The sequence below is a fragment of the Lontra canadensis genome, unplaced genomic scaffold (genome assembly GCF_010015895.1).
Source record: "Lontra canadensis isolate GAN:19392208 unplaced genomic scaffold, GSC_riverotter_1.0 scaffold143, whole genome shotgun sequence".
NCBI lineage: Eukaryota > Metazoa > Chordata > Mammalia > Carnivora > Mustelidae > Lontra > Lontra canadensis.
Window position 1 is genome coordinate 1,984,709 of NW_022631137.1, and position 27,887 is coordinate 2,012,595.

Below are 27,887 nucleotides of genomic sequence, written 5' to 3' on the forward strand. Positions count from 1 at the left end.
ATTCCTTACTCAGCACTGCCATAAAAACAAAGTCCCCACTCCATGCTGAGTCCCTTTACTCTGAGTACTTCCCTCCTTCCAGTGCTATAAATTCAAGATCAAAACCTGCAAGGTTCACACCTTCAGTGAAGCTATTTCTCTCTGACATCTTCATGGTGATGTTCTCGTGTACCTATCTGCCAACATGACCTACTATTTTAAAGTATGGGTCCAGAGTCGTTTTGTAATCTCCAAGCTCCTCTGCTCCCATGCTGAGTGACACTGGCCAGTGTACAGACATCTCTGAAATTTGCTTTCCTCATCTGTAAAATGGGATCATAACAGAGCCTATGTCATAAAGCTATGGCAACAATTCAATCAGATATTTGTAAATTGCCTTTCCCAGCATCTGGCACAGAGTAAGCATCTCTGAATGTCCGTTGCTCAATATAACCATATCTCATTACAGCCCCCACCAGATGTTCAATAGGTGATAGCTCCCTTGTCTTTTCATGTTGTCAATGGGCTATCAACATGCAGATCTGCTTACAGATGTAAGACTATCCTACTAGATACTACACACACACACGCACGCATGCACACGCATATATATATATATATATATATATATATATATATATATATGTAAAGTAAAAAGAAATTGCCACCAATTTTACATATGAAGGTGTATACATGCTGGTTTGCTTCTTGGATTTCCTGTTCATACAAATACACATTCAATGCAGTCAAAACCTTTCAGATGTGCCTGGTTTGGGTACTGACTGGGATGGACACGTAGACTACTACATTTCCAACCCTTAATTTTCTCCTGCAATGAATTTTGATTATATAATTTCCCTATCTTAATTACTTCTGGCAATACCCCTGCTCATAGGGCTAAACAATGTCACGGCCACCTTCCTGTTTATATCACCTAAGTGCCTCTGCACTTGTGTCCTCCTTTAGATGCTGCTTGGACGAGCTTTGCAAATTCAACGCCTTTAATCTCTCCTCATAAATTAAGCCTTCCCTTCCCTTAATCTGCTTCACTCTCTGTTGCCAGCCTTTCCCCAATCTGTCTCCATCTTTCTCCTACTGAAGATACCAGAAATAAATGCTACAGACTAGAGGTGGGTGAGCTGATGGGTACGAAAGAATGAAAAAAAGGAAGAGATTGGAAAATGGAAGGAGAGCAGGCAGAGGGACGCCCCAGCGTTTGTGCACAACAATGATGGAGGGAGGCTCTGATCTGGGAGACTACAGCTTAACTCGATCAGGCCATGGAATAAGGGAGAGCCTCTGGGATAACACCACAGAAACCTGCATAGAATGTTGGTGTGTTCTCCCCTATCTCTGTGGTTGATATCTGTGCTTGTGGTTTTTCCTATCAGCTTCACGTCAGGATTCCCTTTATTCCCCTCTCCCTAACCACCCCCCCAAAATGAATTAGCCTGTCTTTTCCAAGTTTAATCTCATATTAATCTTTTCTGTTCATATTTTCAACCTGCCTAGGGAAGGCTTGCATACTATCCTCAGTCCATGCTCCTGTTTGCAACACCTTCCAATTTAATATTGTCTGCAAATTTCATTAGCAGGCAATTTACTTTCTTTTCCAGATCATTTAAAAAAAAAAAAAAAAAAAGGCCTCACCTAGCCCAAGCTGTTATGAATCTCTCCTCCATTCTCCCCAGATCTGGGCCAAGTGGGAACACTACCATTTACCATTATCTTTTGTTTATAATCTTTCAGCCAGTTTTTGTCTAAGCTGATTAGAACTAATCTTGATGGCAAAAGAAAATTCAAATAAATAAAATCAAACCCAACAACCAGAGCCTTACTCAAGAGCAAATGTATTGCATGGTCAATGTTCAATATTTTGTTTACATATTACTTCTCCATAACAATCTTCTATACAGTCACTCTCAGTGTTCTTTCCTCAAGGCCAGTACAGAATTAGATCTGTCTTTAGTGAGAATTTCACAAGTACATCAAAGGGATTAAATCCGTCAGTCCCGATTGTTTCAAGTTTCCATGGAATCTTCACCTCCTGTGGTATTTTCAAACTCCAAGGGGGCAGGGCACTTTTCTGCAGAGAAAGCTCTTTATAAAATGTCAGCGACTTATTCTTTAACTTGTGATGCTCAGGAACCCATGGTCTCCTCTAAAGCAGAAGTTTTTGCCACCAGCCTTGGCACTTGGCATGTGCTAGTTAATGAAGTTCTATTTATGGCTTTAATGAGGATAAAACAGCCAGTTCTTAGCTAGGTGCCAGATACAGAGATTGATAACAAGACTAATCCTAATATAATTCCCTTAATAATGGCTAAAACCCACTCAAGTACCTTAATACATCAAGATGTAAATGTTTTATAATACCCATAAACAGTCTCAGAACCTAATAGAGTTAATTCCACTAAGATTGAAACAAGTGAGAGGTGGTGCAAAAATCAATTTGTCTTCACTTGCAATGATTTATCACCACCACCACAGGATCAATTAATTTTTCACTAAAAAAATGTCTAATGAAATTTTAGAACAAAGGAATGGCAAATAAAACACCAACCTTGATTCATACTCCCATAATGGGTTAGACCTATTTCAAGCTTCATGATGATAAAAAAAAAAAATGTCTAAATGGAAATCGCCAATAATTTAAGATTTAATATCAAGAATAGTGTGTTGAGCTTCTGATATAAACCAAAATAACTTCCGCCTGCTCTGTTTAAGTTATACACAAGTATATACAAATTCTCTACATTTTAAATTACAAATACAGGATTATGAGGGAGTGGGGAAACACAGTGTCACTTTTTTGACATCCTAAAAATAAAAGAAAATCTTTGTACAGACACAAGATAGTAAGAAATAGCTCAAAAAGGAATTCATGAATAATGATGAAATTGTCACCTTTTCACTTTTTGGCCCCATTTAGATTCACCAACCCTGAAAGTAAAGTGCAATTTATGAAGGTAAGAAGAAATGCATATATATATATATATGTTCTATGCAATCAACTTCAACTCTGCTTGGCTTGTGCCTCCATTTTTTGCTGAGCCTCACAATTTCCCTTGTTTGGAGGGAAGAAAAAAAAAAAGGAGCTTAGACGAACTTCTCAGGGAAAGGAATCATTCTTAAAAGGAAGGATTTTAAGGTGAACATTTACTCCCTGTCACTGGGACAAGAAATTGCCTGCAACGAATCATCCCTGAAAGGGGGACTGAGCCAAAAGGGGTGATGTGGTCACAAAGTACATGGCTGCAAATTTACCGTCCCTCTTTATGGCTTTCCATAAAGTCCTTTCAAGCAAAATGGCAGAGACGCCCCATTTATACAGCATAAAAATTAAGTGACTAATGGGCTATATCCAATGAACTCCTACCCACTTACAAACTATGAGAACTTCAAATTTTAATTCGTTCAGCTCAAGGAGGCAGCAGAACATCATCACCTACCCAATGATTACTTGAAATTAAATTTCTGGCCAAGTAAAAGTGAGCCGTGAAAGACAGTCCACGAGGGTAACCATATTTCTTCAAGGGCTTAACGGCGCTATGGTTCCATCCACAAAAGGCAAGAGTTTCTAAAGTCACCTCAGCCCGGGTCTTTTATGTCTCTATCATAAGTCTTAAACCACAAACCCTCTGCCTTATATTCCACATTCAAAAATATGGGATCCAAAAAGTTTTATACAGTACACATAATCCAAAGAGTCAGGATGTTTTCCAGAACTGCATGATAACTGATTTATGATGATATAATTTATGAATCATTACCAAACATGTATTGTTTTTTTAGTCATCAACAGTTAAGTTACATGTATTTGAGTTCTCCAGAGAAGGGATTATTTGTGTTTTACAAAGTGACAAGCATTGTTCCAGAAGGCAAGAGTTTATTTCCTAATCCTTCTGGAAAAATAAGTTTATTTGAATTAAATTAATTCAACAAATTTTTCAACAAATGGTTACTGAACATCTGCCTAAGAACTGAATATGAAGCATGAAACATGATGAGTGCGGTCCTTATCTTCACTTTCCGTTACAGTAAGGAGAAGAGACAATGAACAAGCAAATACAAGAAAAAATGACAGACTGCAGTAAGTGCCAGGCAGGAGACGAGCAGGATGCTCTGACGGAGAATAACAGGACAGAACAGGGCTACTTGGAAATTATGTGACGTATCTACATAACCAATTAATGCATGGGATAAAATTAAACCCAGTATTAGAAAAGGACATGCAGTCATCCCACACGTATTTATTGCCTAATTAGTATGTCTCCAAAAGGGATAAAGTATGAAAGCCTATTGTATAATATTCCATATATTTGATGTTTTTTATCTAAAAAGATTCCGAGCACGGTTCTGAGGACTATAACATAATCACAGCATCCCTTTTCCTTTGAGTTACCTCTACTTATCTTTTTCTTTACTGCCTGTGAAAAATTATTCATTTGATGAGAGGTGATGTTTTATTTTTATTTATTTTCTTGAAGATTTTATTAATCGAGGGTGCCTGGGTGGCTCAGTGGGGCAAGCTTCTGCCTTCAGCTCAGGTCATGGTCCCAGGGTCCTGGGATCGAGCCCCACATGGGGCTTCCTGCTCAATGGGGAGCCTGCTTCCCCCTCTCTCTGCCTGCTTCTCTGCTTACTTGTGATCTCTCTCTCTCTCTGTCAAATAAATAAATTTTTTTTAAAAAGATTTTATTTATTTATGTGAGAGACAGCATGAGAGAGCGAGCATGAGAGGTGGGGAGGAGCAGAGGGAGAAGCAGACTCCCTGCTGTGCCGGGAACCCGAGGGGGAACTGGATCCTGGGACTCCTGGATGGTGACCTTAGCTGAAGGCAGTCACTTAACCACCTGAGCCACCAAGTGCTCCGAGAGTGATGTTTTAGAGGAAAAATGATTTTTAAATCCATTCATATCCAACCCCTTCAACAAAAACTCACCACATGCAAAATTAAAATACACTATAAAATCATAATAATCAAAAGTGTGTAGCACCAACATCAACACATGAATTAGTGGAAAAGAATATATAGAAACCAAGTCTAGCATATGCGATAATTTAGGATATAATACAATTGTCATCACTAACAAGTTGTGGGTGGGGATATGGGGGAGAATAAGAATTTAGTGAACAGTGCTGAGAAAAATGTTTAAAATATTTGGTGGAAAAATTATATTATTCTTCCTCTATTTCACAATCTTAACTACCTTCATTATGTTAGTTGGCAGCAAAAATAAGTGCTTGCTTCTACTTCCTGATAATATTTTCAATGCCAATTATGTCTCCTTAATGAAAAGCACATTTTTATTAATATGCCCCTTACATTATTATAGTAAATAACATACTACCATCCTGAGTGCACAATGGAAAAAAAAATATGGACTTTAGAATTATATATACCAGATTTGAGTCCTATATCTGCTGTATCAAGCACATCGGAACACATCACTTAACCTCAATTTTGCAGTCTTAACACCCTCATATGCAAAAGGAAAGCAAAATACTCTGGTTTCTCTTCAGATCGCGTAAATCTTTCACCTGTTACAAAAGGAGAGCAAAGGTGTTACTACTTCCTATTCCACAGCGTAGTTTTGAGACTCCGGTGAGGGTGTGTGACAAAACTCTGTGAGAAGCACTGCATAATTATCGGCAGTCACTATTAAAGTAAAGTGTTCGATAAATGTTTGCTGATTGAAGGACACTATTACAACTCCTGAAGCTTGACTAAAATAATCCATGGAGGGGCGCCTGGGTGGCTCAGTGGGTTAAAGCCTCTGCCTTCAGCTCAGCTCATGATCCCAGGGTCCTGGGATCGAGCCCCACATCAGGCTCTCTGCTCAGCAGGGAGCCTGCTTTCTCCTCTCTCTCTCTCTGCCTCTCTGCCTACTTGTGATCTCTGTCAAATAAATAAATGAAATCTTTAAAAAAAAAATAATCCATGGATGTAGGTGTGTGAACACACTTGGACTGTGGTACACTGGATAAGAGTGCTAAGACAGCGTGGCCCTCACTGCAGCGGACATGAACAGGGCACTCTGTTGGAGCAAGGCTGCATATCCCATTTGCCCTCTAAACCAGAGGGATAGAACACCTCTCAGCGAAGAGTTTCACAACACAGGGTCTCTTGAGTGTTTCGGTCTGTCTGGTATGCACTCCTGCTCTACAAAGCTGGTTCTCAACATTTGTAAATTAATTTAAATGCCACCTCCTCAAATAGGCATTCTCTGAACATCCCTATCTACCTGTCTAGTTATTCCCCATCTGTTCATTCCCTTTGTAGCATTTATTATCTTTAACTTGATATTTTTTCAGTTAATCTCTCTCTCTTTTTTTTAAGATTTTATTTATTTATTTGACAGAGAGAGAGAGATCACAAGTAGGCAGAGAGGCAGGCAGAGAAAGGGGAGAAGCAGCCTCCCTGCTGAGCAGAGAGCCCAGTATGGGGCTCAATCCCCAGGCACCTGAGATCATGACCTGAGCCACCCAGGTGCCCTTCAGTTAACCTTTTTAAGATAATTGTAGATTCACATGCAGTTGTAAGAAATAAACAGAGAGCCATGTGCCCCTTACCTGGTTTCCGCCTATGGGGAGGTTGCAATATCGAGACAATGTACTATAATAATATCAATACAATCAAGACCGGCACCCTTCCACCCACACGAGGATTCCTCAGGCTGCCCTTTTCACAACCATACCCACTCCCCTCCTGCTCCCACCCTCTCCTTAACCCCTGGCAATGAAAACTCCATTTTCCATTTCTACAATTTCAAAATCTCGAGAAATCTATATAAATTTTACCATACTATATGCAACTTTGTGGGATTGAATTTTTTTTACATTCAACAGGTTGATGCATGCATCAAGTGATTCTTTTTTCTTTCTGGCTGAGTAGTATTCCACAGTATGGATACACACACACACACACACACACACACACACACACACACACATACATATATAACAACCATACACTGCCATGTAACCATTCACCCGCTCAAAGCCTATCTGGGTTGTTTCTGTTTTGAATCAAAAATCTGTGTACAGGTTTAGTGAGAACACAAGTTTTCATTTCTCTTCGATAAATACCCAGGAGGATAAGCGCTAGTTTGTACGGTGCCCGCATGCTTAGTTTTTAAAGAAATTAAAACTATTTACCAAAGTGGCTTTGCCATTTTACATTCTTCCTAGCACTGCATGGATGCACAATTCAACTGTTCCACAGCCTTGCCAGTACTGGCATTCACTACTTTTTATGTTAGCCATTCTGACAGGTGTGCACTGATCTCACCTTACACTTTTAATCTGTATTTCCCTCATGGTTAATGATGTTGAACATCTTTTCATGTGCTTACTCGCCATCTGTATATTCTCTTCCGTGAAATGTCTCTCCGTGTCTTTTGTCCACTTCCTCACCGGGTTTTTGTTTGTTTGTTTGTTTTATTATTATTGTTGTTGAGTTTTGAGGGTTCTTTATATGTACTGATGTTTTGGAAAAGTTTTCTCCGAGTCTACAGTTTGTCTTTTCATCATCTTAACAGGGTATTTTGCAGAGAAAAAGATAGTTTTTGTTTGTTTGTTTAAGATTTTATTTATTTGACAGAGAGAGAGAGTAGGCAGAGAGGCAGGCAGAGAGAGAGGAGGAAGCAGGCTCCCTGCTCAGAAAGAGCCCGAGGCAGGGCTCCATCCCAGGACCCCCGGACCTTGGATCTTGACCCTGAGCCTTAAGCAGAGGCTTTAACCCACTGACCCACCCAGGCACCCCGAGAAAAAGATAGTTTTAAAAAAAAATTGAAGCCCAATTTATCATTTTTGTTCTTCTGTGGATTGTGTTTTTGCTGTCAATTCTAAGAACTCTGCCTAGCTTAAAATATCAAAGATTTTCTCTTCTTTTTTTTTTTTCTATAAGTTTTATAGTTGTATGTTTTACATTAAAGTTCAGAAAAGTTTTGAATCAGTTTTGTATAAGATGTAAAAGTTAGGTTGAGGATGGACTGGTTTCCCAACTTTCCCAGGGAAAGGACTGAAAGAATATCATTCCTCCGTTGAATTGCCTTTTTATCTTTGTCAAATCAGTGGGGCATATTTGTGTAGATCTGTTTCTGAGTTCTATATTCTGTTTTATTGACCTATGTGTCTATCCTTCCGCCAACACCGCAGTCTTGATTTCTGTAGCGATGTCTTAAAGTCATATAGACTCATTTCTCCCACATTACACTTTTTTTTCAAAACAGTTGAAAACTATTTTAATTGACCACCTTTCCATATCGTTTGAGAATAATTTGTCTATGTCAACAAAAATTCTTCGTAGAATTTTCACAAGTATCATATTAAAATTATTTATGAATTTGGGGAGAATTTTCATCTTTCCTGTGTCATTTTACAATACATGAACATAGTAAATATCTCCTTTAAGTTTTTAAAAATTATCTTTATCAGCATCATATAGCTTTCAAAATATAAGTCATATACATATATTGTTAAATTTTTACCTAAGTATCTTTTTTGAGTCACTAGAAATGACATTGTATTTTTAATTTCCATGTCTTATTTTTCAGATAGTTTTTTGGTCATGAATAGCCATTAATGTTTATCAAATTTTTTTTTCCTACATTGATTCATATGATCAAGTGATTTTCCTCTTCAGCCTTTTAATACACCTTTTAAATATCCAGATTTAATTGTGAATACTGAACCAGGCTTCTGTTCACAGAATAAATTCCACTTGGTCAAGGTATGTAATTCTTTTCTCATACTGCTGAATTCTATTGGCAAATAATTTGTTACAGAACCCCCAAAAATGTTTTTATTGTCTATGGCCATGGAGGATATCGGTCTACAGTTTTCTTTTTTCTTTTTTTTTTTTTTTGGACTGACTTTGTATGATTTGGGTATCTGAGTAATACCAGCTTCATAAAATGAATTAGAATGTGTTCCTTTCTGATTCCTAGAAGAGATTACATATAAGTGGTGTTAATTCTTCTTTAAACATTTAGTAGACTTCTCTGATAAAAACATCTGGGTCTGGAGATGCTTTTTTTTTTTTAGTTTTAAAATTATTAATTTTACATCCTTAATGGTTACAGAAACATTGAAAATATCTATTTCATAATAAGTGGATTACGGAAGTTTGTGTTTTACAAGAAAGTGGTCCATTTCATGTAAGTTGTAAAACGAATGCATGTAGAGTTGCTCCAAGTTGTTCACAGCATTCTCTGATTACCCTTTTTGACATCTGCAGGGTCTGTAGCGATAGTCTCAGTACCAATCTTGATATCGATAATTTGTGCCTGCTCTTTTTCCTTTGTCAATTTCCTAGATCGATTTTATTGATCTTTTCAAGGAGCTGGTTCTTCATTTTATTGATTTTCCTTTATCATGTTACTGTTTTCAATTTCATTGCTTTCTGCTCTTATCTTTATTATTTTCTTCTTTATTTGCTCTGGGTTGATTTTGCTGTTCTTTTTCTAGGTTCTGAGTGGGAGCTTAAACTATCGATTTAAGGCTTTTCTTCTTTTCCAATGTAATCATTTACTGCTATAAATTTCCCTCTCAGCACTAGTTTAGCCGTGTCCCACAAGTTATCAGGTTATATTTGGATTTTTATCCAGTTCATTGTAATTATTTATTTACCTGGAGACTTCCTCTTTAGCCCATAAAGTTTTTTTCTTTTTGTTTTTTTAAGATTTTATTTATTTATTTAACAGAGAGAGAGCGAGAGATCACAAGTGGGCAGAGAGGCAGGCAAAGAGAGAGGTGGAAGCAAGCTCCCTGCTGAGCAGAGAACCCGATGTGGGGCTCCATCCCAGGACCCTGAGATCATGACCTGAGCGGAAGGCAGAGACTTAACCCACTGAGCCACTCAGGCACCACTAAGCCCATAAATTTTTTAGAAGTGTATTGTTCAGTTTCCAGGTGCTTGGAGATTTTCCTATTATATTCCTGTTACTGATTACTAATTTGATTCCACTGTGGTCAGATAAACCACTTTGCATGATTTCAATTATTTTAAATTTGTTGAAGTTTGTTTCGTGGTCCAGCATATGGTCTGTCTTATATATCTAACGGACACTTCAGAACATGTATTCTGGTGTTGGTGGATGGAACGTTCTATAATGCTGGATAGACACTGCTGATTAAAGGTAGTTGAGTTCTTCTTTATCCTTATTTATAGTCTAAGTTTTTCTATTTATTTATTTATTTATTTATGACAGAGACAGAGAGAAAGTATGAGCAAGGGGAGAGAGGGAGAGGGAGAATCAGACTCCTCGCTGAGCTGGGAGCCCAATGCAGGGTTCGATCCCACAACCCGAGATCATGACCTGAACTGAAGGCAGATCCTGAACCATCTGAGCTACCTAGGCGCCCCAGTCTAAGTTTTTTCTTAATTGGGAGTGCAATGGTGTTTAAAGTACCCAACTTTAATTGTGGATTTTCCTATCTCTCCTTTTAGTTCTTTAATTTTTTGCTTCACATATTTTGCAGCTCTGTTGTTTAATGTATGCACATTTAGGATTGCTATGTTCCCCGTTGGACTGACACTTCTATATTCATTATAACCATTATATTCTGGCTCTTACTGTCTCTGGTAATTTTCTTTGCTCTTCAGTCCACTCTCTCTGATACTAACATAGCTATTCCTACTTTCTTTTGATTGGTTTTGCATGGTATCTCTTTTCCTGTCCTTTTACTTTCAAACTACCTATATAATTAAATTTGAAAGCAATTTCTTATAGACAGCATATAGTTGGGTCATGTATTTTAACAATCTCTCATTTAATTGGTATATGTAGACCATTTACATTAAATGTAAATACTATTATATTAATGCTTAATTTTGCCTCTTTTTTTTCCTGTGTTATCTCTTTGTTTTTTCCATTTTCTTGTCTCTTCCTTCCTCTGAGTTACTTGCATATTTTTATTAATACCTTTTAATTTATCTACAGTATTTTTTTCTTTAAAGATTTTGTTTATTTATTTGACAGCCAGAGATCACAAGTAGGCAGAGAGGCAGGCAGAGAGGAGGAAGCAGGCTCCCTGCTGAGCAGAGAGCCCGATGCGGGGCTCGATCCTAGGACCCTGAGATCATGACCTGAGCCAAAGGCAAAGGCTTAACCCACTGAGCCACCTGGCACCCCTGTCTACAGTATTTTTGAGCAAATTTCTTCTTACAGTTTGTTCTAAGCAGTTGCTCTGGATATACATTATACACACACAACTTACATAGTCTACCTCCTATAATCATTTTAGCAGATTGTGTGAAACACAGAAATCTTACCTCCTTTTACCTTCTCTCATTTATATTATTGTAAATATTTCTATTTATTATTATAAATATTTTTATAATAAAATATATAATAAATATAATAAAAAACAATAAATAATTATTGTAAATATTTCTACTACATGCATTTGGAACCACACCAGACTATGTTACAATTCTGACTTGAACGATACACGATAATTTTGGAAACACTAGATTTTTGTGGCAATTTATCCCTATTTTTGTCATCTTCCCTCCTGATATTCTAAGAGTCCTTTTATTACTACCTTTTTCTTTAGAGAACTTTCTTGGGCCATTCTTTTAAGGTAGGTGTGGTAGCAACTGATGCCTTGATTTCTCCTCCATTTCTGAAGGATATTTGCACTAGAATAGAAGTCCAAGCTAACAAGTATTTTCTTTCAGCACTTGAAATGTGTCACACCATTTTCTCTGTGCTTCCAAGGCTTCTGAGGAGAAATCTGCTGCCTTCAAACTGCTTCTCCCCTCTAGATAGTTTCCTTTTTCTCTCAACTTTCAAGATTCTTCTTCTTTTTTCTTTTCTTTTTTTTCTTTCATTTTTTAGAAGTTTGACTCTGATAGGTCTCGGTGTGGATTTCTTTGGATTTACCCTGTTTGGAAATTGCTCAGCTATTTGAATCTATACGTTAATGTGTAGGGATTTTATTTGTATTCAGCAGAAGGAATCAGGAAAAGTGTGCCTACTTCATCTTCCCGGAAGCAGAAGTCCACTTATTGCTATTTTTAATTATTTATTTTCTCCTTGTTCATTGTGTACTTCCCTAATGAACTATAAGATCCAAAAGGACAAGTACCTAGCTCTTTAATTTCCTATGGTATCCCCAAGGTTTAGCCCAATCTCTGTATTATATAATAGCTGTGCAATGCATATTTTGAAAGACTGAATTAACAAATTGAATTCTGGTAGGTGTCACTATAGCAAACCCCTTGAGAATTTAGTTTATACAGCGGAGTCGGGAATGTCTCCTCTCTGCCAATTCTAACTCAGTCTGTCTATGGTGGGTTGTGTAAATCTGCCTCTTTAAGCACACTCTGCAGGTGATGCACAGGTATGTTGGACCTGCCTATATGAATAATCTCAAGCTGTGCTCCCCACCAAGAAGATCAGGGTCTGAGCACTGTCCTGGGAAGTAACAACAAGAGTGATGGGAACAGGGGTCTTCATAGGTGTTCTGCTCCACTGGACCTGCTCCCAAATTGCTAGCAGTAAAATGAGTTTCCCTATAAACAAACGTAAATCTAAGGACACAGATTTAAAATGGAAACATTTGAACAAATATGAGGGGAAATTGTCACAGAAGGCGTAACATTCTGCTACAGAGGAGGTAGCTGGAAAAGCATGCTCTGCCCTCAACTCATGCATTTTAAAACACTGCGCTGAGGGTTTGTGTTTACCCAGTGCAAGGCTGTTAATACATTCAGCCCAAGAGTGAAGCAATTTTAATATTAATAGGCTCTTTATGAGAATTTAATAACAAAGTCATAGCTTCCTTGTGTTTCAAGACACAGGGGTTAATTACTTCAAACGGGTTGGCAGGGAAAAGGTCAAATTTTAATGCTGACCTTAACAGTTTGGGATAAATATAAAAAAGGTAATGGCCCATTTAAAGCTATCACGCTCAGCGTTCTTTGTGAGCTGAGAAACTGTCACAGGTCCAACCTGTTGATTCTAACGATTGATGAAAAGAGAACCCACACATCTTATCATTACACCTGGTAAATCTGAGTCACTTTTAAATGAATTCAGTCTACTCTGTCATGGGAGGAGGAGAAAACTTGCTGGGTTTTTTTGTTTGTTTTGTTGTTGTTGTTGTTGTTGTTGTTTTTAAGAATGGATCTATTCTAGTATCTGTAAAACTGAAGCATCATCGTGGTCATGGTTTTGCAGTGTCCCACCAGTGGCCTGAGACAAATTCAAAGTGAAAAATGAGGCCTATGATTTGAGACTGTGGCTCCTCTCCTATATAAAGGATCACTGCTAGTTTTAACAACGAGATAAAATCCAAGTAGGTTGCTACTGGATGTTTGGATGATCTGTTCCTCTCAGTCTATGGAGAAACAGATGTGAGGCCCTGAAAGTTCCTCAAGTCTCCTAAGAGAAAGCGGAGCAGGGACACAGAGATGGACCGTGAGGCTTGGGGGCTTCTCAGGAGATATATACCTGTGATGGGCACAACAAATCAGCAAGAAATAGGAGTTCGATTTGCTGGCTTGGGACACATGACCCTGCATTGTCAGAGTATAAATTGTGAACTTAAATAGATGTAGTTGATAGGTTGTTTCTATTTTTTGTTTTGGTTTGCTGCCCATACACTCCAAATATACTTCATCATTTATCATTGCCCCAGATTTTCTCCCTTTGTTCAGTTTCCTGAACAGAATTGCGATCAGGGTTTGCCATGCAGTTAATCTCACGTGGGTGTACACATTCTCCAAGATGGTGTGAGACTCTTCTGACAACACTGTGTTTACACGGACATGGCCACTCTTTTCACTAGACTCTATCCCACCAAAGATGTTCATGATGGTGGCACAGAAGAGGGTCTCTTTACACTAATCTTCTGTACCTTCATTCATCAGGTATTTATTGAATACCTATCAAAGGCCAGGGAAGGTTGACAGATGAATCAAACAAGTTCCCTGCCTGCACAGAATTCATAGTCTAATGGTGGGGGGTGGGGAGCTGACAGCAAAGTAATTATACCATCGTGTGCTGATAGCTATGAGGGAATGTCGTGGGATCACATGAAAGAAGCAACAGCCCCAATCTTAGCAAGTTTGGGGAAATTCTGCAAAGATATGGCTTCTGAGATAAAACTCAGTATCCGCCAGAAGAGGCAAGGTACGCTGTTATAACAAATGACCTCAGAATCACAGAAGCTTACAGCAACAAAGGCTTAATTCTGACTCAGGCTATGTGTCCTCTGTGGTTTATCTGCAGCTTTGCTCTACGTCTTCTTCTCTCCAGGACTCATACTGACAGAGAACTGATTCTCTGATCTCTTGGCAGAAGGAAAAGAGAACACGGTGAATCACATGCTGGCTTTGCCTAGAGAGACATGGGTCACTTCCCCACATTTCGTTGACTGAGGCAAGCCGCATAGCTATTCCTAACTTGTAAAAGTTGAGGATGCAAAATCCTCCCTCAGTGAGAAATACAAGGAGAGAACCCAGAGTGTTTTGTAAGGAATAATCAATCTAGCAGGGACTCACAACATGAGTTCTAAATCTGTGTGCAGTGAAAAGTGGCAAGCGTGTTCCAAGAATATACAACAGCACAACAAAGAGACGGGAAGAGAGGGATCAGGAAGAATGGGAGAGAAAGAAGAGAGAAGGAAAGGGATCTGAAGAATGCCAGGCAGTTAGCTTGATGAAGCTCAGGCAAGGAGTCCAAGGAAAGGAGTGGAAGGACCATAAAAAGAAAAGCTCCTTCTCTCACTCGATGTGCACCAAAGCAAACTTGATGGTTGACATACATACCCCACACAAAATAGTCTTGGGAAGCACTGATGTATAGAACCTCCAGGTCTTTAAATGAACCATTAAAACTAAATCCTTCCTTTTGAGTAATAAATATTTTGAACTATGCGAAATGTGAAGACAAATGGAGACATACAGATAATAGGATACCCAGACAAACATGAATGTGGAAATGACACAAGGTTCATATTGGGTTTCCTGGTGTCTGACACCTAGCCCAAGGCCCCAAGTACTTCCTTCATGTATGTTTGTTGAATGAGTCACAGGAAAAAACTGAATGAGAGGCATCTTTGAACCATTAATCCATAATTCACTTGCAATATATGAGACTGAATGATATAAAGTGAAGGGTAAGACAAGGTGAGATGTTGTGTATTGATTCTCATCCCTAGATTCATGTTCAATCAGAGCTGGTCTCCCCACACAAAGCTCAGAATTCTTTTATTCAACTACCTAAAAAATCTTATTGAATATTTACTACACATTAAGGAAGCTGCTGGATGCTAGGGACTCAGTATAAATCAAGGAAAATAAGGTCCTTGAGAGAGACAAATTGCAGTCAAATGCTCTACCCTCAAGCTATACCCCCTGAGAGAGACAAATTGGACAAATAAACTAACCAAATAACTAAAAGTATCAGTGCCATAATAAGAAAAAAAATGTTCTGTTACAGAAGAAAGGGCCTGGTACTTACAGGTCAGAAAGGCCACCCCACTAATGTGTGTCTATCTAGTAATCAAAATCACTGAAGAGGTGGAAAAGGAAGTGTGTCCCAGCAGTGGTGACAGCACATGAAAAGGTCCTGAGGCAGAATAGAGCATGGCATGTATGAGAACATTCGAGAAGGCCTGTGTAGCTGAAGAAGTCAAGGAGCAAGAAGGTAACCAGTGAGAGACATGGTTACACAGGTCTGAACGCCATCTAATCACTCAGGGTCTTGTGGAACATTGGGGGGGTTTGAATTTCATCTTAAGACTATTTGACAGGTTTACAACAAGTATAGTCCAATGACTATTTACAGACAACTACCACTTCAATGACATTAGAACTGACTGCCTAAATAGTGCATCTTGGTTGGGAGAAAGTCAAGCTAATGTCATGCAGAAGATATAGTGTGGTACGGAAAATATTGCCTACTTCCTTGGACTTCAAGCTTTTCTCCCTTCATTTAACAGAAAGCTGCAAATTGGACAAAGAGTAATCAGCATGGAGCATCCAAGAAAACACTGAAAAGCAAAACAAATTCCATTTTAAAAGAAGGGGATCAGAAAGCAATGTGTGCGCACTTGCAGAAGTAGGGTAACTGTAAGTTTCAAGACTATATGAGAGTACAGTTATTGAGCTCCCAATGCAAACTTACCACCAGTCAGAAAAAAAGGTCAAAAATAGCGAGGACAATTGTCCTGCTTTAAATCCTATTTTTTAAAACCTTATCCTCACTTGCAAGTAAGGTGCTGGCTCACTTCATGGCTCAAGTAGATTTAATTCCTATTAATCCCATAATAGTAGATGTTGCTGCTGGCGATCATTGTTGCCAATCCTTACAGTTCCAACTTTCTCCTCTGGAATGGCATTTTGGGATGAAAGTATCTAGCTGGCAGATGGAGTGGTGCTTTCAAAGTGAAGATACCAAGAGATTTACCAAACCATAGCAGGGAGATTTGTGGGAGATAATGACAAATTTACAAACAAAAAGAAAATTTCCCAAATTATAAAAACAAATGGAGTGACTAGCATTCCAACTAGGAAACAAGTAGATACTAGTACAAGCTCCAAGCTCCACTGAAGCAGAGAGGCGGGCGGGGGTTGGGGGTGGGGAGTGGGACACGACTAGTTCTTGTTGAATTAGGCAGAAGATAAGCCACATCTGTCAGAGTGAAAGACAGATTGGGAGAAAAAAATTGAGGGAAACGGTTTCGTAACTGGAGGCTGTATTGCTCAATGCAAATCAGGCAATTCCAGAAATGTATCTCCAAATAAGTTTGTTACTTTTCTCCAACCAACTGAATGCCTTCATCAAAGCCTCTCTTTCAGTACCTTCACCTAAAAACACAAACATCCTTCTCCCTACCATTCCATGCTAGAATAATAGTTTCAGCATGTACACTCCACGATGGGATCATTCCAGGAATAAATGGGGTGACCAGGAACTTTATAAAAACGGATTTCAAATGAAATCACCGAAGAAGTAGAAAGGCTGACTGTAATGCCGAGCAAAACCTAAGCACCATCTTTGTGTGGGGCGTTCCTCTCCCCTCTGACCCTTGTCACAAAGGGACACTGACCACCCCTCGTCTCTTGAACATACCAAACGTTCTGCCTTCCAAGCTTCGGCACATGCCAGTCCGCCCTACTGCAATTCTCTCCTTGCTTCTCTCGGTGACCTTCTCTCGTCCTTGAGTCTGCAAGTCAGCTATTCTTCCCTCAAAGCTGCCTTCCTAGTTTACCTGACATTTAAACAGGCTTGCTCCCTGGCTCGGGGCCTCTTTGCAAACTTCATCCCATTTATTTCCTTAATGGTGCTAACCTCAATCTGTGATGTTCATGAGGACCGTAACCCTGATGCTACAGCAATGAGTGCATCCTTGGATGAAGGAATAGTCAAGATAAAAGAGAGGCTAAGATGAGCAGGACATGATTCCTGTTAGTAGAGACAGAATTAGACATCCTATTCTCTTCACCCAAACCAGAACTAATAAAGAAATCACAGCCCTTGGACCTTTGTTGTGATTCTTCCAAAACCTAAGGTAGGTGAAAATAAACATGATGACATGATTGTTGGACATGACTCTGTAATCCAGTTGATGGTAAAATAACCACAAATATCTTCAACCAGGGCTCATGGGATGTTACTGCAGCAAACACACTCTCCCCATCAATATGGATGTGATAAAAAGCATTCATGCTCTCCCCAAATTCCCCTGTATCTTAAAAAAGAAGCCCAGTGTTTCAGCAGGGCATATGGTTACCCATAATAAAAACTACTTTTACCATCTTCCTTATGATAGGTATAGCTGTGTGGAGAAGTTCTGGCAAATTAAATCTAAGTGACATTGGTGTGGGCCATTTCCAGGAAGTCCTCATTGAAAAGAGGACGTATATTATTTCTCAAATTCTCTTTGGTCCCTGTGGAAAAGAGGATATGATGGTGGAAAATCAAGTCATTATCTTGCATTAGAGGTGGAGGCCAGGGGTTGAAGACAGTGGAATGTCTTGATAGAAGACGACCCAGGAGTCTCCGTATCCATCTGCCCTGTCCTTCTTTAGATTTCATTTCATGCAAGAGAAAAGTAAAATTCTGTTTTCTGTCACTTGCAACCTAACCTAACCCTAGCTGATCTAATGGGCCAAGAAAAAAATAATAATAATGTAGTCATTTATGTAGATGAAACCAGCGGAGCTTGGAGGAAGTGCCAAGAATCAGAGGCCACATTCCCAGGATGAGGATGACCCAGTAAAGGGCTCATCGGTCCATCTCTGTTTGTCTGCTCCATGGTCAGAAAGACTCTCACCTGCACACATGAGCCAGTGAGACTATCACACTCCTCATCTGACATCTGGGAGAGGCTACAACACTCAATTGTTGGAAAACAGCTTTTGCTTTGACCTCCTATTTTGGCAGTAGTCAGAGCAAAAACAACACAGCACAAGACAGAAAAACTGAAAGATGGGAATAGCATCGGGACCTAGAGACGTCCGTTTTGGTAAAACACAAGCCGTGGGAATATGCCAGCATTTGTCTGCCTTTTGGAAGGAAAGTGATGGCTGCCAATTTTTTTCTCATCTACCGGGAATGTGAAAACCACACTCCTCCCAGTTGTCTGTTTATAAGCCTATGCAGAAATGGACTTGAACCTCTGTGTGTTTTTTTTTTAAGTTCTATTGTATATTCCAGATCATTTCTACGTCCGGTACGGGGGTTTGACAGAAGCTGGTGATAGGACTCTAGGAAAAATATATTTTTCATAATTCTAATATACCCCCGGATATACATATATATCTTGTCCTTGTCCCAAGGGACAATTAACATCACTCCTCTGTTAGGCAATGTCATCTTCATTTTCTTGAAAAATGCATGCTTTCTCAGTACAGATATCTGATCATTTCTCCCTCTACGGCTTTTTATTAAAATCTGTGAACAGATTTTTTCCCTGCCATCCCGGTTCCACTCTGTGTCACTGCACTCACCCCCTTCCATTCCGTTCCACTCCATTGTCACAGTTTACAACACTCCACTCCACTCCACGACTTAGGACATGCTCAGTTTGGACTGGATCTGTGTGACCTGACAAGTCCTTCAACATCTATGAAGGTATGTATCTAGCAGCCACTCATGGGATAACCGTGGGGACCCTATGTCCACCATTTTGATCCGTGTGTTGCATGCATGATCTCCTTAATCCCCACGAAGCCCCGAGAGGCGCATGCTTTAGCATCCTCATTAATGGGGAAACTGATACACACACAGTGATTAAGTGTTATGCACCTAAGTCACAAGACTGATAGGTCACAGATACGTGATATGACCCCCAAAGTTAGGACTGGAGAAATTCCTCCGATATAAAAGCAGAAAGTGTCCTCGTGCTGTCTGCAAGACCTCCCAGAGGTCTTGTAGAGGTCTTTTCAGAGAGGGTCCATCAAACCTAGACAGATCTACAGGGAGGGAATAGAAACCAGGGTCCCTGTATGTCCAAGAACTTAAAATACCTAAAAATCTAGTTACAACACATTGGGGTCAACCACATGTCATTTAGAACCAGATGGAGGAGTTTGGTCATGAAACTTCTCTGTACTCGGCGGAGAGAGGCAGGTAGAAAGTAATCTGGGGCATCCATAAACCAAAGTCGGCCCTGTCCAGCAATGACAAAGAAAAGTATGTTTAATCCTGTGGCAATCTATCAAGTGTCATAGTGTACAGGCTGCATATAAAGTGCAGCATTATTTTCAATGGGAGAACTTTCTCTCAGCTCAACAGATTTTGCAGAGGCAATGGGTATCTAGCATCAAAAGCCCGCAGATTTATGGTGGTAGCTGTTAACCAGAATCAAAAATCTTAAATTCCATTTCTCACAAAGATAAAGGAATATTTAAACAGGGCCATGCACAGAGATTTGAAAGGGGGGAAAATTGACTTATTTTCATCAGATATTTTTAAATCACCAATTTCACTTGTACTTTTGTCTCTAACTGTGCATGCCCAGGGATTCTGAAAGGGAACACATGGAGGTGAATCCAGAAGGCAAACTGACTTTGCAGAAGAGAGAAAGAAGAAAGATATTTTTCCTCCTTCTTGCACAAGCTTACTTAAGAAAGTGGAAATGGGGGTGCCTGGGTGGCTCAGTGGGTTAAAACCTCTACCTTTGGCTCAGGTCATGGTCCCAGGGTCCTGGGATAGAGCCCCACATCAGGCTCTCTGCTCAGCAAGCAGCCTGCTTCCTCCTCTCTGTCTCTCTGCCTGCCTTTCTGCCTACTTGTGATCTCTGTCAAATAAATAAAATCTTAAAAAAAAAAATGGAAATGGAGACACGTGGATGTGTCTATATTCATTTATCAAGAAAGTGTTATGCTTCCCTCGTTTGGGATGTGATTGGTGTTGAACTTTTCACTGGATCAGTTACTGTACTCCACACGAAGGATAGGAGAGCAGGAAGGACACTGAAAATACCTCAGACAAAGTGTTTTGCAAATGAAACAAGCAAAAGCAAAGGAATAATGATAGATTTAATTGGATAGCAGGTGACCTGGATAACAAACTGAATAAATAAACAATGGGTTATCTTCTAAGCTAGGCTTGTATCCAATTTCAGTCAGAGTAATTAATGAAAAATTCATAAATGCACACACTTGGAATGTGCAGCTCTAGATTTCCTGTCTGACATAGTAAAATTAAATACCGGATGCCCTGTCAGAAGCAAATAACAATTCTGATTTAGAAAGTGAGTATAAGAAAAGTCTGTGTCTCATTATTCCTTATTGCTCATCCAATGTTTTAAGAGGACTTGGAGTCTTATTGATTCACTCATTTCTTCTTTTTTTATAAACATTTTAAAAATTCACCGAGCTTAGTTAAAAAGTGAAATGCACACAACAGAGTCGGGAAGGATAAGAGTAAAAAACAGAGGGTTTGGATCATGGAAGGCATTCAGTGCCATACTAAGTGGTTTAGGGTTGATCTGATAAGCAACAGGGAGCCACTGAAAATTTTTGAGCAGAGGTGTGACATGAGTAGAGATGTGACTGAGGAAGATTTATTTGGGAACAGGATACAAAATTATTCAGTGGATACATGCACGTGCACACACACACACACAATAAAAAACACTTGCATTCTTACAAGAAATTCTTGCTTGAGACAGATAATAAAATCTGAGTAAATGATATAGTCCTAAATGGGGTCAAGGTGAACGACAGTATATCCCTGCTACCACTGAAACTTCAAGTATAATCACTTCTGGGGCTATTTTGGTTGATTATGCAAAACAAACAAGAGCATAGTTGCTTCAGCAATTTTCTCTCTAAATTTCTTTAATGGCCAGCTGGCTGTGGAGGACTGAGTGAACCTAGACAAAAATGTACAATTCTGAGGAGTTTTAAAAATAAATAAAATGTTACAAAAGACGCAGTGAGGATAAGGGCAGTGAGAATCTTATTCAGAAACTTAACATCAGATGTTGCTAACATTGTCTTCTAATTTGGATGGCGAAAAGAGAGATTTGGCTAACATCTCTGCTGAGAGTGAACTTACAGCTCCTTTGACTATGGCAAGCATCTTAATAAAGTCAGAAAAATAAAATACATCAAAAAATAAAATATGGGGGCATCTGAGTGGCTCAGTCCGTTGAGGATATGACTCTCGGTTTCAGCTCAGGTCAAGATCTCATGGGTCTTGGAATCTGCCCATATTGGGTTCCATGCTCAGCAGGGAGTATGCTTGAAAGATTCTCTCCCTTTGCCCTTCCCCCCACTCACTCCTTCTCTCTCAAATAAATAAACCTTTAAAAAAAAATCTGCACTTCCTTCTAAATACCCCAAACCCCACGCCTCTTTGTCCTACAACTACTACACATACCCATGGTACTCTTGCTGGCCATAAAGGTGCTGGGTTATGTATTGGGGTGCACACACTCTCATCACTTCTGCCCCCAACTTTTGCTACAGCCTGCTAAGGATCTCATATGACTTCTTCTATCCATCCTACGCACTGCTGTTAGCAATCCCTTCCTAAGCAAGGTTTTCTCAACTGAAGGTGGTTTTCTCCTCCAGGTGACATTTGGGGACATTTTTTGGTTGTCATAATAGGGAGGGAGTATGCTCCTAGCATCTGGTGAGGAGAGGCCAAGGATACTGCTAAGCCTCCTGAAATGCAGAGGACAGTGTTTTATAACAAAGAATTGTCTGGATGAAAATATTAATAGTGCCAAGGCCAAGAACCCCCGTCCTAAACACATAAAGGTTACATCGATTTGCACAGTTTGCAAAATTCACGACAGCAACTGGTGTAAAATCCAAAGCCTGAATCTGGCTCTTACTGTCCACATAATCTGGTTTCACCATCTTCTCTGATTCACTCCTGTGTCCCACTGCTCCTACATGAACTCCCTGCTCTTGAACACCTAGGGATTTCAGCCCACCTGAAATGAGAGATACCTGCCTCCTCCTGCCTCAGCCCTTTGACTTGGCCTCTGCCCCTTATTGGACAACCATTTCTACCTGGCTGCCATTTTTACTCATCCTTCCAGGATGACTTTCTGTGGACCTTGGAAGCCATCATGATCACTACCGTCACAGGACACTGAAAGGCACATTCTTCTCCTACTGGCAACCCATCTATACCCATGCATCCAATGAACTGCTCTCCTCGGTCTTACAGTCAAAACCATCATTTATCTACACACCAAACACCAGCCTCACCACAGCAACAGCTCCCACCAACTTGCATTTCTTCCATTCTTCTTGTCCTGCCATTTGTGTCTTTGTCTCTTGGCTGCAGAAACCATAAGCCCTTCTCCTACATTGTGCCCATCCCATCACGACCTTGGAGAAAGTGGCCCTGAGTTAACCTGTAGGTGTTGCCACATCTCAAGTGCCAGACTTTTTCTGTGTCTGGGAATGAGTCGTCTGAGCCTGTCTGAGCTTCACTATGTGCATTTGAAAGGTAGAGGAGCAAGAGGGAAAGTGGTGAGTAAACCAAAAGGTACTGATACAGCAGTACTTCCAAGCCCTACCCATCTCCCTGACTGATAAACAAATTTGTCACTCAACTTATCTCCCTCCCTGGCCTGCTCATGTATCAGGTGCCTGGGTACAGCTGATGCTGAACACTGAGAATGAGAGGAAGAGGAGGGATAGTCAGGCTTACTGAAACAGGACAAACCATATATGGAGTAATGGGCTGTGGGGAGAAAGTAGAGGGTTAATGGCTGAGGGCTTGGGGGTGGTGGGACAGACTGGACACAGCTAATGCAAGGTGGGGAACCAGTACAAATCCAAGAACACAAGGAAAGAAAGCAGGACGTGAAGAATATTGCCAAAGATTATAAATTAAATTTGCTTGACTATATATTTTTCCCTAGGAGAAAACAGTAAGCTGTTTGAAGTTATTTTGTCAACGACTATGATGTTTTCTGTTGTTCTCCTTGCTTGACTGGCATTTGGCAAAGAGGTTGGATTATATGGCCAAAGGTTTATAAGGGGTGCACAGATATTAAAGAACTCCTTTTCTATGGAAAAAGATATTGAAGGTAAGAGTGGTCACTCACTTTGTCCCAAATCATTTGACATTAGAATCAAGTTTCAAACTCAGCCAGGATTACAACCAAGTCCACTTTCAACCACTTCACTACTCTGCCTCTCAAAATAGAGGGTTTAACTTCACGTCAGTTTTTAATTGTTCAAAAAGCTCTTACTTCCAACAGTGACATTGTATAGTCCCTTTTACTGACCACCTCCATGATTTTGATAAAGACAACCACTTATGTAGGTGACACATAGATAAAAGTTCTCTGTAAAGACGTCTGTTCAGTTCCTATGCATCCATTCTCACTGAGTCATAAGCTGGATAGGTAGGGGACATATAATAGCTTTGCTTACAGAGTAGATATTCAATAAAAGCTGCTAATGATGATGCATATAAATGAACAGGACCACGAGCCTCCATCTGGCAAGGTAACCTAAAATTCTCATTGAATTCCTTTTATCCTAAATTTCTCTTTCCATTATGTTACACAGGCTATATCAGAGAGAGCTAGAGTCCCCTGGTGTATGTTTGTCACGGAACCTTTGTTCCCTTGTTCTTTATGAGAATTTTGTCCTACTCAGAGTTGAAGAGAAAAATGACCCATTTATATTCTCGGCACTACTCTGTGGGTTTTATTCCAATTGCTATTGTGACAGGGGCTGTTACGAAGAGGAATACCAATGGAAGCAAGGAGTTAAGTTCACTGCTGCTTCAAATGCAGTGAGCTGGTCAGATGACTCAGAAGAAAGAGAATGGCAGCACAGTCTTGAATTCTAAATTTAGACAGATGGACAGACAGATACAGAGATGGAGAGATGGAGAAGTATGTATATAAACAGGTATACCTTTAGGTATGGACTGGTTGATCTACCTGTCTACCTCTCAGTCTATCCACCCACAGGTCATCTGGCTAGCTTTGGCTGGGAGACAAAATAGCATGTGGTTAAGTAAAAACTTAGGGCTCAGAGACCTGGTTCTGGTACAACCTCTGTATATGTGACTTTGGAAAATTAATCCCAGCTTTCCCATATGAGCCACAGGTACGGTAATAGTGGCACCTTTATCAGAGGTTGGCCGTGACTTCCCCAGGCCGTGACTTACCTTGCATTAGTGCCTGGAGACTGTTTACCCCAATTCACCTTCCAAAGTAGGTGGTACACCAGCAGGAGATGTGATTACTTTGGGGGGGGGGGTGCTAATATAATGATGATTGTAAGGGATGGTAGAAAATAGGTCAGATTGCTTTTAGGAGACTTTTTATTGAAACTCCTAATGTCGACATCTAGGAGGATAGGATTTGGAGTTAGATTAAGACTTGAGTTCAAATCCCAACTTTACCATTTTATTAGAGGGGTATGTGTGTATAATAGAGAGGGAAAGCAGAATGAGACAAAGGGAGAGAGAGAGAAGGAATGGCCCTGTCCCTTCAACAGAAATTCAATACTCTTATCTGTAAGAGGGGATAACAATAGCACCTACATCATAGGGTTATTGTAAGAAATACATTACACAATATATATACATAAGTCTAGCATATTATTTGTCACATGGTAAGCACATAAAAATAATTGTTGTTCTTGAACAATGCATTCTATTATTAACTGTCTAGATGGGCTGGGCCTAGGCTCCCCATTCACGCTTATCTGAAAGTCATTGTTATCGGGGACTATTTGCTAATTCCCTATGCAGAATGTAAATCTTCCACACTTCCAGACAACCTCATCTGGCCTGCTCCATGCTAATTATGTACTTATCTTATCTGAATATCTGTTGCAAATTTACAAAGCCACTTTTGTCCTTCTGTCTCCTGGCTATACACAGTCACAAACAGTTTACAAACAACAATAGCAACAATAACAACAAAACTTGGGCAGGGAGAAGAAACCAAAGCAAGAACATCCTATAATATCCTGCTCTTCAGATCAACTGGGGCTCTTTGATTTTTCTTCAGGTTGACTTCCGCAAAACTTACAGAACTGAATTATCAGATCCCTACACTCACTATGCCATAATATCACTGCAAAATTACACTTTAATAAAAATCGGGAATATGGTTTCTCTGTCATAGCGTCAAGTGTCCCAAACCTACCAGTAGTATCTGGCTTTTAGTTCTCAGGGGCTATAATGAAAAGAAAGCAAGGGCTTTAGAGACAGAAAAATGAGTTCAATTCCTGACCATAGCACACACTGGCTGTGTGACTTTGGGCAAGGAAATTAACCTCTCTGAGCTCTCTATAACAAGAGGATGATAGCAGTATCATCCTTGGTTTGATGATATATTGTAGCCAAGGCTTCCACCTGGTTCAATACCATATGTACCATTCAGATCTTGATCCATGTGACTCTCATTCCTGGGGATTAGAGTTATTGCTTTTGGGGTTATTTTGAAGAATAAAGGGGTTAGTTCATGCCATCACTTAGAACACCACTTGTCACACAGTAAATGCCAAATGTATTTGTATTATTAGTAGTATTACCACGAGATTATTGTGAGGACTCTATGTGATAATCCTGATAAAGGATAGAGCACAATGCCTGGACTATGGGAAGCTCTCATTAAGTGACCGCTAGAGTCACTGTTGCTTATAAACTACACCAGCTCCATTGTGAACGGAAGCTAGCAGGACGAGATCATTGCACACCGCCACTCCATACCAAATGCCATATGGACATCAAATTGGGTGTGAAAACACAAAACCAGGTATAGTTCAATTATCTGTGCTTATGGAAGGGTTTGGAGGCAAGGACAATCAACCAGGATGGATAATCCAACACCACATCCACTTGGCCATGAAATGCACCGTCAGTTCACATTCAAATATACTATGTCTGCCATTCTGGGGATTAATTTCCACAAAATAATGAATCCACACAAGACAGGCCTGATTCAAGCTGGGAAGTGCCCTGGTTCTTTGGTCTGTTTCCTGCTCATCTCCTCCCTGCAACATACTCCATGCTGAGAATAGCCAGCAGGCTTCCCTGACTGGTGCAGAGAACCAATCTAAACAGGGCTGACCCCTCTCAAATCTTCCCAGAGCATGAAAGAGGCCTGGGTTTCAAAGGCTTCTTCTGCATGAAAATTAACTAGGGCTCCTGGTTGAGATACCACAGATAAGGAGCTAAGGGGACATCTTGCTGCAGAAAATAGAGCCGAGCTATGTATTACTACTGCCTTCGCCCTGTCTGAGATCCAGTGTTGGTCATTTTCTTTGACATAAAGATATCTAGAATCCCACTTCCCATGACAAATCCTGCAAATTCAAAAGGAATGACTTTCCTCTTCATGAAGTAGATCATTTGATGTTCTAATAACATGGGCTTGCAAAAATAAACATTGCAATGAGTACTATATTTTACACATTCATCCATTAAATAAATATTGAGAGCCTTTTAAGAGTCTGGCCTTGGACAAGGAACTGAGCATAAAGAAGCAGAGGAAATACATAAAGCCCTCACCTTATAGCCTAGTGAAAACAATTAAGCAATGGCAGATCAATGTAATCAAGTTAACATGATGATGAGAACACATAGCTAGAGCACCACACCTTGTCTGCTGGAGGCTGGGGGCTGTGATTCAACCTTGATGCTCCCTGGTAAGTCATCGTCACCTCTTCCCCATTCAACAGCAACAGACCCCTTTCGATCTTTAAACCCCAATCTACAGCCATTTTTTGTTCCATAGCCAGAGCAGTCTTCAAATGTGAATCTGAGCATGGCACTCTTCAAATCTCCAGTGGCTTCCCACTGCTCTAAAATGAAAGACAAAAGCGCCTGGGTGGCACAGTTGGTTGGGTGTCTGACTGTAGGTCTTGGCTCAGGTCCTTGGTCTTAGGGTAGTGAGATAGGGCCCTGCGTTGGACTCCACACTCAGTGCAGAGTCTGCTTATGGCTGTGTCTGCTGCAAAACCCCCCACCCCCAAATAAATAAATCTTTAAAAAATAAAATAAAATGACATGAAAGCCAAGTCCTTACTTTGGCATGGAAGGCCTTGCCTGATCTGGCCCCTCCTCCCCACCTCTCAAGGTCCACCAGGCCTGCTCTGCCCACTGCACTGCAGTCGCACTGGTTCCTTTCAGCTCTTATAAAACAGCAAGCTCCTCTTCCTTTCCTCAGGACCTTCTGTTTCCTTCAGTTGGGATGCTTCTTCCACAGCTGATTCCAGCTCCTGTTTGGTCTCTGCCCAAACGCTACCTCCTCATAAAGGCCTTTCCATCAACCTCATGCAGGGGACAATGGGTGTGAGAAAAATTAAATCCCAACTGAGCTTCCTTCCAAGCACTCTCAAAATGTAGAATGATCAGTTCTTGTCTGTTGCCTTGTTTGTGTCTATGAATGCATGAAATGTAAGTGGGAACAAGGGCTCATGTTTGCTGAGCTCTCACTAT

At 40.1% G+C, this 27,887-nt stretch overlaps 1 protein-coding gene and 1 long non-coding RNA gene across 12 annotated transcripts in view; one reads left to right on the forward strand and one right to left on the reverse strand.

Moving 5' to 3' along the window:
* The window catches only part of RBFOX1 (RNA binding fox-1 homolog 1), a 2,042,166-nt gene that overhangs the window by 1,225,677 nt on the left and 788,602 nt on the right, over positions 1-27,887 (reverse strand). The gene's annotated exons all lie outside the window — the stretch shown is intronic.
* On the forward strand, positions 157-27,834 carry LOC116858867. The gene is made up of 5 exons (XR_004381028.1): positions 157-168; positions 10,468-10,471; positions 10,723-10,728; positions 13,435-13,447; positions 27,767-27,834. It is a non-coding gene; the product is annotated as an uncharacterized LOC116858867 (long non-coding RNA).